Below are 8,792 nucleotides of genomic sequence, written 5' to 3'. Positions count from 1 at the left end.
TTGCTTCTTTTCTGATTTCCCTTGGTTTTATTTTTTATGTCTTTCTCTGTTTTCACTGTTTTGTTTTTCTTTCTAAATTTTTTTCCTTTGTTTCCTTTGTGTTTTATAAGTTTTATTGGTTTTCTTCATTTTTCTTTGTTTCTTATTTTGGCTTTTATTCTAAATTTTTTGCTTACAACATGAACATTGTTATACATATGTTCAATATTTTTCAAATGCATGATTAACATTTTATATGCATATCATTTTGATGTCTACTTTTTTGCATACACATCGTACATTATAATTAGATTAGTTTATTCAAATAAAAAATCATTCCAACATAATTAGATTAGTACATTCAATACACATCGTACATTATAATTAGATATGAGTTGAGTCAAAAAAATTTAGGTTCTTGCATTCAAACTAAATTTATTCGAAAATTATTGATTCTTACATAAAGGCTAGTCCAACTGAAGATTTAGTTAAAATGATTATACAAAACTTCTTCTACTTGTGCTGGACGAGTAAGGCGTTTGTTGTGAATGATGACTATGAGCTACTATTTATTAAAATTAGTTCAAAGGATTAGAAAAACATGAGTTGACAAATTATAAAAATGATGTGAAAGTCGCTCCTTGTTTCAAAAAATGAAAATGATAAACTTAATGTATTTAAAAGAAAATAATTAATTTGGTTAAAAGGTTGGAGCTAAGAAGTGTTTAGACGAACGAGAGTGCAATAGAAATAATTTATACAAAACTTTTATACTTCGTTATAACTTGATTCTACCGTACTATAACCTTAGCTGCTATATTTAGCTATTACATAAACAAAAACATAATAATGGCTGGATTTATTAGATATTTTTTGTTATATAAAAACATGTATATATTTAAAAAAATATGTTTGCATTGTGTTGCATGTAAATTATTTTTAAATGGTGCTAGTATCCTTCTCGTTGGATACATTAACTAACACTTATCAAAATTTTGAAACATAATAGTCTTAAATGGAAAAGACCTAAAAAAGTTAAAATTTCACAGCTCCTTAGATTAGTTTTCCCCAATTGAATGAGTTGTACAACATATATGGATATATTTGTATGTGTATGTGTATTCATGTATATTTTAGTATCCTTAAATACTCATGTAGAGATTTGTAAGGTACATGGACTAACAAATAATCTGTTCTTGTAGGCAAGAATAATCAGGGTTTGGGATATATAATTACGCTTGAGGAAACATGGTATTCATGATAATGTGTAACATATTAACGTCCACTTGTTAAGATAATTTTTAATCAAAAATATGAATTTTAGGAAAACACTAATCTTCAATGAAACATCTTGCAATTATTTTTCTAACAAATACCATGAGTGGTTCACATGATCCTTCATTACTACTATGCATTTTTACATAAAACTTGCACAAAGTGGAAATGTACAATAGCATTACCATTTAGTCTATTATATATAGAAAGAAACATAAAACAACTAATCTTTCATTTGGTAATATCGGGATAGACCAGTAAATCGGTTTAGCATGTTTAGGAGTGCTAGGCCAATAAATTTTGGTTTCATTTGGTTTTTACCGTGTTCGATATACAAAGTCACTACAATTCACAGTAGGGCCGGCCGAACTACCATGCTTGCGAGTCAACAAAAAAGTTAGTGTTGCTTGCTTTTGTGTAAAATCTGATGGAAGAAATCTACTGGTCTTGGCTCCAAAATAACCAATTTTATATTAAAAAGTTTTATTGTAAAAGAGTTAATGAGTTTCACATCCTTCATGAATTTTAAAAAGTGTTCATATATTTGAAAAATATTCAGGAATTTGTGAAAACCATTAGAAACTCATGAAATTTGAAGTTCATTGAATTCATAAAAATATTCAAGATTTGATAACATGTTTAGGTATTTTGAAAACAAAATATTCATTAGCTTTGAAAAGTCTTCACCAATTAGAAACAAATTTGTGTATTAATAAACATTACACGTGAGAAAAAAAGAAAAAGGAATAAATAATAAATAAATAAATAGGAAAAAGGAAACAAAACTCAAAGGAAATCGACAAAAACTGTAAAGAAATAATAGAAAATTTAAATGGCGGAACCACACAGCGGTAGAAACTTATTATCGCGTGCAAGCAACTAGCCTAGATGGAACGGTCCGTTAAGCAGACAAAAATAGGAGTCTACTATCAAAACAAGAATAGGAATTCTGATTTTCTTCCGTCCCCGCAAGCAGCTGGACTGCACCCATTTAAGCTGCAAATGGGCCCAAAGCACAAGTTGTTGGGTTTCGTAGTAATTTCAAAAATTTCCTACGCACACGCAAGATCATGTGATGCATAGCAACGAGGGGAAGAGTGTTGTCTACGTACCCAACGCAGACCGACTGCGGAAGCGATGACACGACGTAGAGGAAGTAGTCGTACGTCTTCACGATCCAACCGATCAAGCACCGAAACTACGGCACCTCCGAGTTCGAGCACACGTTCAGCTCGATGACGATCCCCGGACTCCGATCCAGCAAAGTGTCGGGGAAGAGTTTCGTCAGCACGACGGCGTGGTGACGATCTTGATGAGCTATAGCAGCAGGGCTTCGCCTAAACTCCGCTACAGTATTATCGAGGAATATGGTGGCAGGGGGCACCGCACACGGCTAAGGAATAGATCACGTGGATCAACTTGTGTCAACTTGTGTGTCTTTGGGGTGCCTCTACCTCAGTATATGAAGGAGCCAAGGGGGGAGGGGGCGCCGGCCAAGAGAGAGAGGCGCAGGAGGAGTCCTACTCCTACCGGGAGTAGGACTCCCCCCCCCCCAATCCTATTCCAACTAGGATTCCCAAGGGGGAAAGAGGGAGAGGGGTGGCCGGCCACCTCTCCTAGTCCTAATAGGACTAGGGGAAGGGGGGAGGCGCGCAGCCCCCTTGGGCTGCCCCTTTCTCCTTTCCACTAAGGCCCATGAAGGCCCATATGGCTCCCGGGGGGTTCCGGTAACCTCCCGGTAACCCGGTAAAATCCCGATTTCACCCGGAACACTTCCGATGTCCAAACATAGGCTTCCAATATATCAATCTTTATGTCTTGACCATTTCGAGACTCCTCGTCATGTCCGTGATCACATCCGGGACTCCGAACAACCTTCGGTACATCAAAATGCATAAACTCATAATATAACTGTCATCGTAACCTTAAGCGTGCGGACCCTACGGGTTCGAGAAGAATGTAGACATGACCGAGACACGTCTCCGGTCAATAACCAATAGCGGGACCTGGATGCCCATATTGGCTCCTACATATTCTACGAAGATCTTTATCGGTCAGACCGCATAACAACATACGTTGTTCCCTTTGTCATCGGTATGTTACTTGCCCGAGATTCGATCGTCGGTATCCAATACCTAGTTCAATCTCGTTACCGGCAAGTCTCTTTACTCGTTCCATAATACATCATCTCACAACTGACATATTAGTTGTAATGCTTGCAAGGCTTATGTGATGTGTATTACCGAGAGGGCCCAGAGATACCTCTCCGACAATCGGAGTGACAAATCCTAATCTCGAAATACGCCAACTCAACATCGACCATTGGAGACACCTGTAGTACTCCTTTATAATCACCCAGTTACGTTGTGATGTTTGGTAGTACCCAAAGTGTTCCTCCGGCAAACGGGAGTTGCATAATCTCATAGTCATAGGAACATGTATAAGTCATGAAGAAAGCAATAGCAACATACTAAACGATCGTGTGCTAAGCTAATGGAATGGGTCATGTCAATCAGATCATTCAACTAATGATGTGACCTCGTTAATCAAATAACAACTCATTGTTCATGGTTAGGAAACATAACCATCTTTGATTAACGAGCTAGTCAAGTAGAGGCTTCTACTGACACTTTGTTTGTCTATGTATTCACACATGTATTATGTTTCCGGTCAATACAATTCTAGCATGAATAATAAACATTTATTATGAAATAAGGAAATAAATAATAACTTTATTATTGCCTCTAGGGCATATTTCCTTCAGTCTCCCACTTGCACTAGAGTCAATAATCTAGTTCACATCGCCATGTGATTTAATAGCAATAGTTCAAATCACCATGTGATTAACACCCATAGTTCACATCGATATGTGATCAACACCCAAAGGGTTTACTAGAGTCAGTAATCTAGTTCACATCGCTATGTGATTAACACCCAAAGAGTACTAAGGTGTGATCATGTTTTGCTTGTGAGATAATTTTAGTCAACAGGTCTGTCACATACAGATCTGTAAGTATTTTGCGAATTTCTATGTCAACAATGCTCTGCACGGAGCTATTCTAGCTAATTGCTCCCACTTTCAATATGTATCCGGATTGAGACTTAGAATCATCTGGATCAGTGTCAAAAAACTTGCATCGACGTAACCCTTTACGACGAACCTTTTTGTCACGTCCATAATCGAGAAACATATCCTTATTCCACTAAGGATAATTTTGACCGCTGTCCAGTGATCTACTCCTAGATCACTATTGTACTCCCTTGCCAAACTCAGTGGTAGGGCATACAATAGATCTGGTATACAGCATGGCATATTTTATAGAACCTAAGACTGAGGCATAGGGAATGACTTTCATTCTCTTTCTATCTTCTGTCGTGGTCAGGCTTTGAGTTTTACTCAACTTCACACCTTGTAACACAGGCAAGAAACCTTTTTCTTTGACTGTTCCATTTTGAACTACTTCAAAATCTTGTCAAGGTATGTACTCATTGAAAACTCATCAAGTGTCTTGATCTATCTCTATAGATCTTGATACTTAATATGTAAGCAGCTTCACCGAGGTCTTTCTTTGAAAAACTCCTTTCAAACACTCCTTTATGCTTTGCAGAATAATTCTACATTATTTCCGATCAACAATATGTCATTCACATATACTTATCAGAAATGTTGTAGTGCTCCCACTCACTTTCTTGTAAATACAGGCTTCACCGCAAGTCTGTATAAAACCATATGCTTTGATCAACTCATCAAAGCGTATATTCCAACTCCGAGATGCTTGCACCAGTCCACAGATAGATCGCTGGAGCTTGCATATTTTGTTAGCACCTTTAGGATTGACAAAACCTTCTGGTTGTATCATATACAACTCTTCTTTAATAAATCCATTAAGGAATGCAGTTTTGTTTATCCATTTGCCGGATTTCATAAAATGCGGCAATTGCTAACATGATTTCGACAGACTTAAGCATAGATACGAGTGAGAAACTCTCATCGTAGTCAACACCTTGAACTTGCCGAAAACCTTTTTTGCGACAAGTCGAGCTTTGTAGACAGTAACATTACCATCAGCGTCAGTCTTCTTCTTAAAGATCTATTTATTCTCAATTGCTTGCCGATCATCGGGCAAGTCAACCAAAGTCCATACTTTGTTCTCATACATGGATCCCATCTCAGATTTCATGGTTTCAAGCCACTTTGCGGAATCTGGGCTCACCATCGCTTCTTCATAGTTCATAGGTTCATCATGATCTAGTAGCATGACTTCCAGAAAAGGATTATCGTACCACTCTGGCGCGGATCTTACTCTGGTTGATCTACGAGGTTCAGTAGTATCTTGTTCTGAAGTTTCATGATCATCATCATTGGCTTCCTCACTAACTGGTGTAGGTGTCATAGAAACAGTTTTCTGTGATGAACTACTTTCCAGTAAGGGAGCAGGTACAGTTACCTCGTCAAGTTCTACTTTCCTCCCACTCACTTCTTTCGAGAGAAACTCCTTCTCTAGAAATGATCCATTCTTATCAACGAATGTCTTGCCTTCGGATTTGTGATAGAAGGTGTACCCAACAGTTTCCTTTGGGTATCATATGAAGTCATATTTCTCCGATTTGGGTTCGAGCTTATCAGGTTGAAGCTTTTTCACATAAGCATCGCAGCCCCAAACTTTAAGAAACGACAACTTTGGTTTCTTGCCAAACCACAGTTCATAAGGCGTCGTCTCAACGGATTTTGATGGTGCCCTATTTAACGTGAATGCAGCTGTCTTTAATGCATAACCCCAAAACGATAGTGGTAAATCGGTAAGAAACATCATAGGTTGCACCATATCCAATAAAGTACAATTATGACGTTCGGACACACCATAGTGGTGTTCCAGGTGGCATGAGTAGTGAAACTATTTCACATTGTTTTTTAACTGAAGGCCAAACTCGTAACTCAAATACTCTTCTCTACGATCAGATCGTAGAAACTTTATTTTCTTGTTACGATGATTTTTCACTTCACTCTGAAATTCTTTGAACTTTTCAAATGTTTCAGACTTGTGTTTCATTAAGTAGATATACTCATATCTGCTCAAATCATCTGTGAAGATCAGAAAATAATGATACTTGCCACGAGCATCAACACTCATTGGATTGCATACATCGGTATGTATTATTTCCAATAAGTCAGTAGCACGTTCCATTGTTCTGGAGAACGGAGTTTTAGTCATCTTGCCCAAAAGGCACGGTTCGCAAGCATCAAATGATTCATAACCAAGTGATTCCGAAAATCCATCTTTATGGAGTATCTTCATGCGCTTTACACCGATATGACCCAAACGGCAGTGCCACAAATAAGTTGCACTATCATTATTAACTTTGCATCTTTTGGTTTCAATATTATGAATATGTGTATCACTACGATCGAGATCCAATGAACCATTTTTCATTGGGTGTGTAACCATATAAGGTTTTATTCAAGTAAACAGAACAACAGTTTATTCTCTTACTTAAATGAATAACCGTATTGCAATAAACATGATCAAATCATATTCATGCTCAACGCCAGCACCAAATAACACTTATTTAGTTTCAACACTAATCCCGAAAGTATAGGGAGTGTGCGATGATGATCATATTAATCTTGGAACTACTTCCAACACTCATCGTCACTTCCCCTCCAATTAGTCTTTGTTTATTCTGCAACTCCCGTTTCAAGTTACTAATCTTAGCAACTGAACTAGTACCTAATACTAAGGGGTTTGCTATAAACACTAGTAAAGTACACATCAATAACATGTATATCAAATATACTTATGTTCACTTTGCCATCCTTCTTATCCGCCAATCACTTGGGGTAGTTCCGCTTCCAGTGACCAATCCCTTTGTAGTAGAAGCACTTAGTCTCAGGCTTAGGACCAGACTTGGGCTTCTTCACTTGAGCAGCAACTCGCTTGCCGTTCTTCTTGAAGTTCCCCTTCTTATCTTTGCCCTTTTCTTGAAACTAGTGGTCTTTGTCTACCATCAACACTTGATGTTTTTCTTGATTTCTACCTTCGTCGATTTTAGCATCACGAAGAGCTCGGGAATTGTTTACGTCATCCCTTGCATTATAGTTCATCACGAAGTTCTACTAACTTGGTGGTGGTGACTAGAGAATTCTGTCAATCACTATCTTATCTGGAAGATAATCTCCCACTTGATTCAAGCGATTGAAGTACCCAGACAATCTAAGTACATGCTCACTAGTTGAGCGATTCTCCTCCATCTTTTAGCTATAGAACTTGTTGGAGACTTCATATCTCTCAACTCGGGTATTTGCTTGAAATATTAACTTCAACTCCAGGAACATCTCATATGGTCCATGACGTTCAAAACGTCTTTGAAGTCCCGATTCTAAGCCTTTTAAGCATGGTGCACTAAACTATCAAGTATCATCATATTGAGCCAGCCAAACGTTCATAACGTCTGCATCTGCTCCTGCAATAGGTCTGTCACCTAGCGGTGCATCAAGGACATAATTCTTCTGTGCAGCAATGAGGATAAACCTCAGATCACGGATCCAATCCGCATCATTGCTACTAACATTTTTCAACACAATTTTTCTCTAGGAACATATCAAAATAAACACAGGGAAGCAACAACGCGAGCTATTGATCTACAACATAATTTGCAAAATACTATCAGGACTAAGTTCATGATAAATTAAAGTTCAATTAATCATATTACTTAAAGAACTCCCACTTAGATAGACATCCCTCTAATCTTCTAAGTGATTACGTGATCCAAATCAACTAAACCATGACCGATCATCACGTGAGATGGAGTAGTTTTCAATGGTGAACATCGTTTATGTTGATCATATCTACTATATGATTCACGCTCGACCTTTCGGTCTCCGTGTTCCGAGGCCATATCTGCATATGCTAGGCTCGTCAAGTTTAACCTGAGTATTCTGCGTGTGCAAAAACTGGCTTGCACCCGTTGTAGATGGACATAGAGCTTATCACACCCGATCATCACGTGGTGTCTGGGCACGACGAACTTTGGCAACGGTGCATACTCAGGGAGAACACTTCTTGATAATTTAGTGAGAGATCATCTTATAATGCTACCGTCAATCAAAGCAAGATAAGATGCATAAAAAGATAAACATCACATGCAATCAATATAAGTGATATGATATGGCCATCATCATCTTGTGCTTGTGATCTCCATCTCCGAAGCACCGTCATGATCACCATCGTCACTGGCGTGACACCTTGATCTCCATCGTAGCATCGTTGTCGTCTTGCCAATCTTATGCTTTCACGACTATCACTACCGTTTAGTAATAAAGTAAAGCATTACATCGCGATTGCATTGCATACAATAAAGCGACAACCATATGGCTCCTGCCAGTTGCCGATAACTTGGTTACAAAACATGATCATCTCATACAATAAAATTCAGCATCATGCCTTAACCATATCACATCACAACATGCCCTGCAAAAACAAGTTAGACGTCCTCTACTTTGTTGTTGCATGTTTTACGTGGCTGCTACGGGCTTAAGT

This window comes from Triticum aestivum, chromosome 7B (assembly GCF_018294505.1).
Source record: "Triticum aestivum cultivar Chinese Spring chromosome 7B, IWGSC CS RefSeq v2.1, whole genome shotgun sequence".
Classification (NCBI taxonomy): domain Eukaryota; kingdom Viridiplantae; phylum Streptophyta; class Magnoliopsida; order Poales; family Poaceae; genus Triticum; species Triticum aestivum.
The sequence above is the reverse complement of the archived record's forward strand: the minus strand, read 5'-3'. Positions refer to the sequence as shown.